The sequence below is a fragment of the Tupaia chinensis genome, unplaced genomic scaffold, assembly GCF_000334495.1.
Source record: "Tupaia chinensis unplaced genomic scaffold, TupChi_1.0 Scaffold000618_1, whole genome shotgun sequence".
NCBI lineage: Eukaryota > Metazoa > Chordata > Mammalia > Scandentia > Tupaiidae > Tupaia > Tupaia belangeri.
The window spans coordinates 805231-818208 of NW_006160138.1; the positions used below are offsets into that span (position 1 = coordinate 805231).

Below are 12978 nucleotides of genomic sequence, written 5' to 3' on the forward strand. Positions count from 1 at the left end.
AAATAGAACAAGGACACAATGCATAGGGAAAAGAGCAAAAGAATTCACCAATCTTTACAAATAGAAGAAAGTATTACTTTTAAAAAGAAGCTTTCTTTCTTTTCGTTTTTAGAGAGATATTTGCTACAGAGTATGCTGGAGAGACAGAAAAAGAGAAATCACTGTCCCCCCCACCCCTGGAAATGGTCATACCCCAATCTTTTCTCCTTCACTCTCCTTCTAGGGTTTTGGGCATGCATGGACACGTGCCCAGCATGAGTTTTGTTTTGTTTTGTTTTGTTTTGTTTTTAGGAGAGGTTTTTGTTATAGGGCTCGTGCGCTCACCAGAAATACAGAGATAGACAGAAAGATAGAAAGCAAGAGATCACCCCCCCCCCCCCCCCAGGGCGGCGCGGAGCCCCCCCCCCCCCCCCCAGGGAGGATGGCCATGCCACAATCCCTTTTCCTCCATTCTCCTCTTGGGATCGTGGGCACAGACACACACATGCCCTGCGTGAGTTTAAGCCACCAGATCCGGGATTCGAAGTGTGGTCGACTACATGGGAGTCTAGTGGCATAGCGATTATGCCAACTGTTGGTCCTTGCAATGTGAGTTTTAAGCCACTGGGTCTGGGACTTAAAAAGATCAATTACGTGGGAGTCCAGTGACATCCTTATGCCATCAGCTGGTCCCCAAAGAAGCTTTCTTATTGTATTGACAATTTGTATTACATGTTCTACCATCAGTAGCTCAGTACCAATATATGAGGAGACTTCAAAAAATTCATGCAAAAATGGAATTAAACTATGAGTTTATTTTGTTGTAAAAAAAAACTTTTAAATCTATGCATGGTTTTTTCATAGTACCATTTTCTGTGAACTTTTTAAAGACCCTTTGTATTCACAGACAAGATACATACATTATACATTTTACACTAAGTATATTACATTAAATACAAAAATATTGATATGCTTTTGTGAATTTTCAGAGAAATTAGTAAGACTGTCATTCTGTTGAGTGACGTGCTTAATAAAAGATAGCTAACGTGTTTCCTAAGGTTTCTAACATGCTTTAGTATTTGTAAGAGAGATTTTTTCAAACAAGAGAATCTCATTTTTCTAAATGCTTTCCATGTTTTTATTTTGTTTATTTTGTAGTATCTTGGCACATGGATTAAATTATCTGAGAGTAGAGGAAATGAAGATGGTTACAATCCAATAATTCCTATTCAAAAAATAGCATTTAAAATTCAGTAACCATCTACGTTTAATTTTTTTCTTCATTAGAGAGCAGAGAAATGGGACAAGAGAATTGCTTTAAGAACATTGCAGTCCATTCTTAAACTTCGTGGTATTTTTCTTGAAACAGAAGGTAGTAATCAATGAGAAGTTATTCAATGTGGTTCAGCTCATATAATACTTTCCTGGTGTTAGTCTAACCACTATTGCTTTGCACCTTTTTTTTTTTTTTTTTTAAACCTTAGTAGACTCTTTAAGGTCACATCTGTTAGGGCACATAATGGTTTTTAATCACACTTTTCTAAATGACTAGAACACAAGTATGTGTGGGGAGCAGCACTTAAACCGTAGCCTGATCCCTGTTGTAGGATATTTGGGTGGTGATTTTCTGGAGGATTGAATCCAGAATGGCAGAGACCTCTGCTGCACCCAGGCCAGTTGATATACAGCTGAACAATCAAATGCAGGCAAACCCCCATTCTGAGTAAGTCTCCTTTCCCACAGGAGGATCATGGAGAACACAGTTTCAATTTTAGGGAAGCAATGAAGGCTACAATAATATATTATCTTTACAGACTCTTGTCTTCAATTCCAAACACCTCTAAAGCACCTTAAATCCACATCAGATCAGTTTCAACCAAATTATAATAAGTATTCACAGTGCCGTGATTTTTTTTTTTCAAATTTGAATTAGGTGCTAAAAACAAATTTTTCTCTTTTTCAACTTGTATTTAACCAGAGTCACTGATGACGTGCTACTGACTTGTGCTATATAGCTTGGAAGGAAATATTTTACCATATTCTATGGCCAACTATACTACATAGGGTTTCAGTAAATACTTACATTCTAGATGCATAGATTAAAAGAGCTGATATTTATTTAGAAACCCACAGTATTCAACAAATAACACTGTTTCAGGCCATGAAGAATAGTAAGGATTCTGCTCTTATGGAGACTCGAATCTATATACTAATATATTCCCTTGGACCAAAAATAAAAACAAACTAAATCATTTTTGGAGGTAGTAAATGTGATAAGGAAGTTAAAATCAAGCAAATTCAAAGAGAATAACTGCAAGAGGCTGCTCATGTTTACCTTTAGGGAAGATATTTTGAAGACACATTTGTTTTGACAATGGGATAATAGTAAAAAGTCAACTTGGAGAAGATTTCAGGGCAAAACTTAAGGACAAAGCTTTAGGCACAAACAAGCACGCTAGAGAACTAACATAAAAAGGCAAATTTGGCTGGATCGTAATAAATACGGGAGAAGATTAATAGGTCAATTCAAGTTTGTGTAGAGTCTTGGAGGCCATTTTGAGTCTTTCACATGAACTATCAACTTGATTGAACAGGGCTATACTATTCAGCATGTTTGATTGTAATAGTATTTTCTGTTTTAGTTAAAGACCATGTGAGGCCCCAGTAGACCAAACTCATCTTAGGTACTAGGATATTATGTACCTAGACGAGGCTGATCACATTATCTCAAAGAGGCATGACATTTCCTTTTATTTTTAAAACATATCACCCAATTGCAACAACAATCTTGAGAAGTCATATGACTTGTTTGTTAATTCAATGAGATTAAATGATACCAACAGAAAGTTAGCAGTACAGCCACAAAATGTCCTTAAAGAGCTTATAATAAACACATGTTCTTTTTATCATGTAAGGCAGAAGTCAATGGAATTCAAAACTTGATTTGATCTTTGTCCTCATTTTCAAGATTAGTCTTTCGAGTTACTGACTGGACAAGTAACCAAGATGATAAATATAACACTTGAAGCACTGAGAAGAAAACTTTGGTTTCTGAGACCAGCAGTTAGCGTAATGACTATGTCGCTGGACTCCCATGTAGTCGATGGCAGTTCAAGTTCTAGACGTGGTGACTTAAACTCACACCGAGCATGTGTTCATGTGTGCCCAAAATCCCAAGAGGAGAATGGAGGAGAAGAGATTGTGGCGTGGCCATCTCCCCTGTGGTGTGATTTCTCGCTTTCTATCTCTCTGTCTCTCTCTGTCTTTCTGGCAAGTGCACGTGCCCTATAGCAAAAACCTCTAAAAAAAAAAAAGAAAGAAAGAAAGAAAGAAAGAAAACCTTGGTTTCTAATTAACCTGTCTATGCCAAGGCAAGAACGTCTGAATCGTCATAAGCAGAATTATGAATGTTCACACACACGTATGTGTACATATAACCTAATTTAAAATTTGAAATATTGTCCTATAATTAGATTCCTGTTGAAGAAATTAATAATTTATCAATGATCTTATCTGAAAGGCAGGTATTACACTGAGTCCTCAAGAATTTATGAAAAGAAGAATAGTTAGACTTTAGAAGGCTGTGTTAAACTCTCTTAGAAAATTAAAAGCACTCTAGAAAGCATATGAAGTTCCTGAAGTCAAAGGATCAAAGAGAAGAGATTTCGAATAGCCTCAGTGGCAGGAGGGTAATGGGAAATGGAAGGAAATCCCAGGCAGATGAAGCAGCAGAAACTAAGTCAGAAAGGTGAGCTGGCACAGAATTTCAGGGAGCAGACAAAGATAGGATATGAATTTATTTCCAGTTTCTTCTTTAGGAACCTAGTAGGACAACTTGTTATAGTGTTTTCTCCCACCCAATGTATGTATTCTAAATCCGTCATTCTTCAGGATGACATGTTCTTCAACACGAGTAAGTTTTCTCCAAAGTACCAATATGTATGGCTGCAGATTCTCTTTCCACCATTTGTCTCATCATTTATCTGCATTCCCTGTATTTACTGAGCAGGAGGAGCAAAGATGAGGCATGAACAGATTCATCTTCCTGATTCTTAGTTGATAATTTGACATGGCAGCAGTTTGGATCCTTAGCTTAAATACAATTATAAAGAAACATGATAGATAGTCCAATCATTTAAAAGACCAGAGGTTCTAAAGAATTCTTTAAAACAAAACAAAACACTTTTTTTCTAATAAAGCCATATCTTTCACTAAGGTAGTCTTATTCCCAAGAAATTGCAAGTTGTCTAGCCATAAAATGAAGTAAATCATATAAATCAGTCAAATAACTCATTTTTGAAGGCTTCCCTCTTATTAAGTAATTTTGTGAACATTGGTAATGCCTCATTCAATTTTAAAACTTTTTGTCTTAAGGACAAACACTTGCTAGTTTTTTGTCACAATAATTAAGTTGATCTTAAATATGTGCAATAATTTTGATTGTTTTCTCTAAATCGAGTGTATAGTTTCTTGCTTCTGGAGACATCTGTAGCTGACAGACGGCATACTGAATTTCATTGCTGATCCTTTTCAGCACTGTAGATTCCACAGTCCTTTCTTTAATTTTGAAGGTGAAAACCATTAATCAAGGAAAGATAGATTTAAAACACCAGTCAGTAAGGGATCCTGCTTCTTAAAAAATATGTATTTATCTGTTTCAGCGTGTTGGCAGTTGGTAGCATGGTGGACGGCAGAGATGGAAGCCACATGCTGACCAAAAGTTTGCATCTGAGCCCTGTGGAAGGTGCTTTTCTCTTTCTCTTTGTTCCTCTCATGTGTATGCATGTTCCATATCATGAACAATAAATTTAAAAGGACACACATCTATCTGACTTGTGACCATGCACATGTTCAGTCATATTCAAAATATGGATTATTATCTACTACTTGAAAATTGAAAATATCTAATCATGTCTAATTTATCAAAATATAAAAAGGAAAAAATATATTTATTTAAAAGCATTTTTTGAGGCCATATTATAATATGTTGGTAGGAAGCAGAAAGAAAGAACTCAGTGCTGCTTCTTAAAAAAGAAATCCAAGGTAGGTCAATTTGAATGGGGCTTCTTCAAGTGAAGACAAGTGACAGATTAGTTATGTTAGGGGCTATACTGGCACTTAGATTTATTTCCAGAATTCTATGGGTGCATTTTCAACTGATATCCTTTAAATAACCTTTTATTTTTTTGTGTTCAAATCTCTATTATAACAGGGAAAATTGAGGAAGACACTTATTAAAAGGAGGCAGCAGCACATGTGGTATTATTTTTACAGCCATTCGGTGTGTTGATATAAAGTAATACATTTGAGTCAAACATCATCTGTGTGAGTAGTTAAAGTGAAAACCGATCTGACTTTGCACTGTGGCCCAACTGGCTGTCCAATTAGCAAAATGATTAGCCAGGCTAATATCAACAGACTCATTCCTGTGTCAATTTGACAGTTATATTACTACACAGATTTTAGTCTTTCCCTTAGGGCCTGACCATGGTCCATGTATCCTTATAGATGTGCATGGATATATCCTTAATGAAGCACTTTTTATTGGACTTCTGGCAGAGGCACAAGTATTCATAACACAACACAAAAATACTTCAATGGTTTTTCAAAATTTGGAAGATTTTACTTTTTAAAAGCATCTATACTTAATTCGGCCCAACTCCAATTTTTTTTTTTTGAATAATTGGTTGCATAACAAATGACTTTGAACATGAAGTCTCACTTTTTTCATGTAGTTACAGTGAATACATGTAAGTCATTTAATGCTGTTGCAGTAGTAGTGCACAGCACTATAAAATTTCAGTCAGTGACAGATCACGTGTATGACATTGGTCTCGTGAGATTATAACTGATCAGGAAAAAAAAAGTCCTACCATCTAAGGACACCATAGTCAGCATAATATTGTAGCATAATGCATTACTCACATATTTATTATGATGCTGGTGTAAACAAATCTACTGTGTTGCCAGTTGTGTAAAAGTATAGCACATACAATTATCTATAACATGAAATACTCTTAATTTTAGAGTATATTCCTTCTACTTATTAAAAAGCTTGTTGTAAAACAGTATGCCGTGTTAACAAGAATCAGTTCAAAATGGATCAAAGACTGAAATGTAAAGCCTCACACTATAAAACTACTGGTAAAAAACATAGTGGAAATTCTTGAAGACATTGGAGTAGGCAAAGATTTCTTAAATAAGATCCCTAAAGTATAGGCAATAATCCCAAAATTAGACAAGAGTGGAATTATATCAAGGTAAAAAGCTGCTTCACATAAAAGGAAACAACAATTAGAGTAAAAAGAAAACTCTCAGAATGGGAGAAAATATTTTTAAATTATTCTCCAAACAAGATATTGATAACTAGATTATATATAAAAGTAAAGCAGCTCACCCCTCCCCCCCAAAATAATAATCTAGTTTAAAAGTGGGTAAATGATTAAAATGGACAACTCTCCAAGGAAGGTTTACAGATGCCCAAAAGGCATATAAAAATGTGTTCAAAATCATTTATAAAAGAAATGCAAATTAATAGTATTTCATAGTGTATATGTGCCACATCTTTTCAATCCATTCATCTATTCATGGACATTTGGATTGGTCCCATGCATTAGCAATTCTGAATAATGTTGCAATAAATATAGATGTGCAAGTATTTTTCTGAGTGTATTCCTATTCTTTGGATAGATACCCAGGAGTAGAATTACTGGAACATATAGTAGTTTTATTTATAGGCTTTTGAGAAATATTCATGCTGTTCACCACAGTGGCTGTACTAATCTACATACTACTAAGTCATAAAAAACAATAAGACACTGGCATTTGATAGAAAGTGGACAAATATTGAAGATTTACTGCTAAGTGAAGCAAGTCAGACTATAAAGAGAGACACTGCATGTCCCCACTTAATAAACACTGAATGTCTGAACTCTATGGCAGAAACTGAAATATTAGAAGACATAAAATCATGGAAAACAACTGCATATACTAGAGACAGACAGTGTGGAAGAAAGGTGGGAAATGGAGGAGGGTGAGAGGAAGGGAATCAAGAGGAAAAAGAAAGAAGCAAAACAATTAAGGGATACAGAAATGGAAAATTATCTTTTGATGATAATATGTATGATAGAACTTCCATATCACCCAGTAATCCCACTCCTTTGTATTTACCAAAAGGATTTGAAAATAGTCTGAAAGACGCTTGCAAACTCATGTCTTTTACATCATTATTCATAATTACTAAGACATGGAATCAACCTAAGCATTTAAAAACTGATGACAAGTATATATGACACATATATCCTAGGGAATATTACACAGTTATAGCAAACAGTGGGACTCTATCATTTGATTTGAAATGGATGTATATAGAAGCCTTAATGTTCAGTGAAGTGAGCCAGACTTTGAAGGATACATGCTGTATATTTCTGTTTAGTTGGTACCGAATGTCTGCATTCTAAGACAGAAATTGAAAGGATAAGTGTAGATACTAGAGACTGTAAGGGTGGGGAGTGGGTTATAGAGGGTAAATAGGAGGGGCAAAGGGGAGAAACATTTAACAGACAAAAGAATGTAAAGTTCTCTGTTGAGAAAATAAAAAGCATCAGAAACAGTTGAACAAAGCCAGTGTGCTATGTTATGTTAGTAGCAACCTCATACGTTTCCTAGTTACTGTCTTTCTCTCTTTTATTGTTAGATGAAGTGTGCACTCACCAGACAGAGAGAGAGAGTGATGTCATGCCACAATACATTTTCCTACATTTCTACTTCCCATCAGGACTGTAAGCACATATGCCACTCAATACCAGGCATGTTTTTCAAACTACCAAGGCTGGGATTCAAACTGTGGTTGACCATATTGGATTCACCTCCTTAACCACTGTGTTATGGGGCTGGCCCTTACTGTGTCTTTCGATTGCATCATTTTCTCTTGTGCTGAAATTGATTTTTGTGTTACTTTGTTTATCATAGACCTTCCTATGGGACAAGACACAGAGGTAGAAGACTGTGATACTGATGATGCTGACCCTGTGCAGGCCTAAGTTAATGTGCATTGTCTTAGTTTTTAAGAAAAAAAAAATCTGAAAAATAAAAAATGTCAAAAATAGGAAAAGGTTATAGAATAAAGACATAAAGAAAGAAAACGTTTTTGTACAGCTATAGAATGCTTGTGTTTAAAGCTAAGTGTTAAAAAGAGTCATAGTTTTAAAATTTTTTAAAGTTCAGAAGGTAAAAAAAAAGTTATAGTAAGCTAAAGTTAATGTAGTCCTAAAGGAATAACCTACTTTTAGTCAATTTAGTGTAGCCTACATTTATAGTGTTTCCAGTAGTGTAATGGAGAGAAGAGTACCATCCCAGACCATCACCTTCACTCACCACTCAATTGCTGAAACCTAGAGCAACTCTTCGTTCTACAAGTTCTTTTTCATAGTAAGTTCCCTATACAGAGACTGCATTTTTAGCTCTTACACTGTATTTTTACTGTAGCTTTTTGTGTTTAGATTCTCAATACTTACATTGTGTTACAATTACCTACAGCATTCTGTACAATAGATTGCTATACAGATGTTTAGCCTAACAACAGTAGGCTACAAATTATAGCCTAAGTGTGTGGTAGGCTGTACCATGTAGGTTTGTGTGAGAGCACCCCATGATACCACATAAGGGCAAAATCACCCAACAATGTCTTACCCAGGATGTATCCCCTTTATTAGGCTAGGCATGACTGTGTTTGACTATCATTCTCATTTAAAATACTTGAATCCTATAAGTGCATTTGTGCAATAGATGCTTGTAAGACATTGTCCTATCAATATAATTTCTAAATGTGAATTTATTGACAGATGTATCCTCTCAAAATTCTGCACATTTTTCAGACAATCTATCTGACTGGCCCAGAAATTACAAAATTGGATAAAGCATGACTTTATATTGGTCTTATGAACTTCCCTAAAGAAGTCCCTTTATGTGAGGGAAAAATATAAGACACCTAAGCTTTACAACAGTAGAGCAGAGTCTTTTTATCTGGACTTTTGAATAGCCTCAGGGAATGACAGTTCATGCCACATGTGTGTGTGTGTACACAATTACATGTTTATATTTTCCTGGGGTAAGAGACTATTTTATAATTTTTTTCCAAGTTCTCAAAAGGGTGCAAGGATCACAGAGATTTAATAACTCTGCTTTGGAAGGTTTATTTGCCAAAAGTCAAATCCGAAAGGAGAGAGCACTGACTGTTTTCCATCTGGCCCTGTAGATCCTTGTCTATTCTGTGGCAGTTAGCCTGTAGGATCGTGTCAATTGCTCCCCCAACTCCTTTGTAACTTTCTTTCATGAGACAGAAAGAGAGAGAGAGATAAAGACTGGCATTCTTTTGATTTAATTTTGAAGGTTTTTGCTATAGGACCCATGCACTCACCAGAGTGAGACAGTGAGAGAGAAAATGAGAAATCACCCCTCAGAGAGAAAGCCATGCTTCAATCCCTTCTTGGGATTTTGGGAATGCATGCACATGCACGTTCTTGGGATTTGGGGAATGCATGCACATGCAGCCAGTGTGATTTTTTAAGTCACAGTATCCAGGGCTTGAACCATGGTCAGCCATGTCAGAACCCGGCACTCCCACCACTAAGCCACCTGCTGGCCCCAAAAGGCATTCTTGACAGGGTCATATCATGCCATAATTCTCTCTAAGCCATCCAGATCACAGGCACCCATGAATGTTCAGGTAGACCCAAGATCAGAACCCTAGACCTTCCCCAAGGGCTCCAGTATCTAGCAACAGTGCTCTACTGCCTGCACCACCAAGACTGGACCAATCAGTTTCCTTCTAAATTCCTATTAGGATTAGGCAATAAAGAACAATGGTACAGTACTAGATAGAGGAAGGCAAGTCCCTCAAACTCTCTCTATGTTGGGTCGACACATGGTGGTGGTGACCTTCTACCAGCAGTCACAGATCCTATCAGGTGGTGTTCTTGTCACAGCTCCTTTGTCACATTATGGTTTTGCTATTCAAAGGGATCTAGGAGTGGTAGCAGAACCATAATCTTACTAGCACTGGGGTACTGCAGGATATTTTGTGGTTTCCCTACATCCTGCCACATGGTCATGCTGTGTATGCCATCTCTTTCTTTCCTTGATCTCAGCTGACAAGATGGTGACCTAATGACAAACTTCTTCCCCTTCATTTGGTAAGATAGGTGGGTAAGGAAAAGAGTAATGTGATAGGTAAGACAGGGTTATCATGTTAGCATAGATAATTTTTCACCTCAGCTGGCACATGAAAATAGATCATAATGCTCAGGACTATTATCAAATTTAAAAGGAAGAAAAAATATAGATTAATTTTGTCATGGTACAGAGGTTGTAAATAAAACAGTACTGATAAAAATGATGATTAACACCAAATAATAGAACAAGGAACTTGTGTGTCTTACAAAAGGGTCACTTCACATAGTTTTATAATAATGAATTTCCTCACTCAATAATTATGAATGGCAAAATGTCTATTATATGGAATCATCAGGAAGCCCAACTCTAACCAAGATTCACCAGTTATGTGACAGCAACATTTTGTGCTTGCTAGCTTGATGTGATGAGACATACACAAAAGCCATTTGTTTCTGTAGTTCTTAGCCATCACCTAGGACTGCTTTCAAGCACATCTTCAATATGTCTACATGGGAGAATATTTAGAAAACAAAAACTGAAAGGAGGAAAGCATCTCATATATATACTGTCCAAAATAAGCACCGCCATTTTAATTCTAATCTGTATCTATTTATTCATGAACAAATATAGCTTCACTCACACATAGGCACACACATATTTGAATACATAATGTAGAAAATTTCTTTTTTTTTTTTTTGTCTTTGTGTGCAGTCTTTATTTCGTATATTTGTTAAAACATCATCGTTCTCAGGACAAGAGCAAAGGTTAGCCACTGCAGAAACATAGGAACTATGTACTGAACTTTACAGAGCTGACTGCGGGACCAGACACTGGAGTTCTGGGTGAACGCGAGAACAAAATGAAACCAGGCAGAGAAGTGCAAGGTGCAATCTCAATCTTCAGATGCCATCAGGGCTTATCTTGTGGTGGTCACACATTGTAGGCTCTATTTTTAGAAGGTTCCGGTACAGCAAGAAATTCCACTTGTCTCCTTGGCTATGCCCCTGGCTGAGGTGCCATTAGATTGATGTCACTCAAGTTCCTGGCCAGCCAAACTCCTGCTGCAAAGAGTCCCAGATTAAGGATCAAGTTCCTCCGAAAGTCATTCCTATCCATGGCCAAGCGCTAGACGCCCCGCAGACAATCTCCCACATTGTCCGGCATTTTGGGGGCTTCATTTGCAGAGTTGGCAGCGCTCATTGCCACCCCGCTGGAAGCCATGGCAGCACTCGGACTCTGCACTATATTCTTCTTTACATATATATATATATATATATATATATATATATATAGGTGGTAAAGTGATATCTTGAAAAGCTAGAACTTGGGCCAGCAAGACCGGCGTGAGTTTCAGCCGCCGGGACCGAGACTTGAACTGCGGTTGACTACATGGGAGTCCAGCTACGTAGCCATTATGCTAACGGCTGGTCCCAAAATAATTATTCTTTAACAGAAATTAATTGCTAGCTATAACTTTTGTAAGATTTTGTAAAACTTTCATGCATATATATGTTGACTTTTACATTTGGTGGAGATCTGCTAAAGAATACAGGACTCATTGGAATATTTCAAAATTATATTTTAATATAAAACTAGCTCTTAAAGTTTTTTTAAAATCCTTTTATTATGATTCTTCGTTATGTTGACAAAATTCTTACTCTGAATTTTAAGGTTCTGGTATGTACACAGATGGATGACAATGTTTCAACCTATTTATTTTTTCAGCGATTTCTCTTTTCAGCTTGATAAATTAAAAGGTATTTTAAATAAAGATTTCTGTAAAATTATTTATAAAATAGTCTCTTAAAAGAGCTTAATTGATAAATGTTTGGATACATTAAGCCATTACTTTGGGAAAATGACCTTAAACTATTTATTGAGAATATTTATTAGTACGAATCACTCAAGCCTGTTTTCAGTGTCAATACAAATGCAATAGGTTAGTCTTTCTTCCTAAAACTTTCTCATAATGAAGATATATCCAACCACATTGGTACCCACACATTTGTGTCAATCAGCTTTTATTCTCAGAATCGCCTTTACATCCTTCTTAGTATTTATTCATTTATTTGACTTCATGGATATCCACATATAGGTACTTTGGAATATTTTTGCCCTTTGAACTGAGCCCATGAAGTTTTTGATGTTGCATTTAGAACTATTTTGAGTGAGGTTCACAGTATTTATTTCTGATTTTAGACTTGACTGTTTGACAACATTTGTTCCCAGATACATTTAAATTCAAACTAAATAAGTAATATTCACTCCTTGTAAGCAGTAGAAAGAATAAGAGTTATGATCTGTTTCAATTGAATCCATTCTGGTGTAAATTCCAGGTACATCCACTTAAATACCACTTGTACACTAGCTGATTTTCTTTTATTAACAATCTGTGTGTAAATGCAAGGGTTCACATCACATTAGGTACTTCCAAGTCCCTTTTGAATAATATTTTTCCCTAAAGTCTTTTTCATTTGAGCTAGGTCAACACAAATGACTCCATATGTCTTACTTTGCTAAGAGAGAAATCAAAATGTACTCTTTTTTGTTAATGTACTCTTAGACAATGCATAAAATAGACATATCTCATAGTGCATAACCTGAGTCTTATTTAGAAAGAAGAATGATATATTTTATTGTTAGGTAACAAAACTCTATATTGTTTAAAACATCTGTAACTTGAGTTCTTCTCCCCCTCCCAAAGTGACATTGACTGAAATCTCTCTATAAAGAGAATTAGACTATTGCTTCTAGTTCAAATGCATACCCCTTCATTTCCTCTAATTTTATACAATGTAAATAAATACTCTGTAGTGTTCAGAGGCT

General features: G+C 36.0%; 1 pseudogene; it reads right to left on the minus strand.

Annotated features, from left to right (window-relative positions):
• Positions 1-11055: 11055 nt before the first annotated feature.
• LOC102498547 (mitochondrial import receptor subunit TOM6 homolog pseudogene) lies at positions 11056-11373 on the minus strand (annotated as a pseudogene).
• Positions 11374-12978: the final 1605 nt, after the last annotated feature.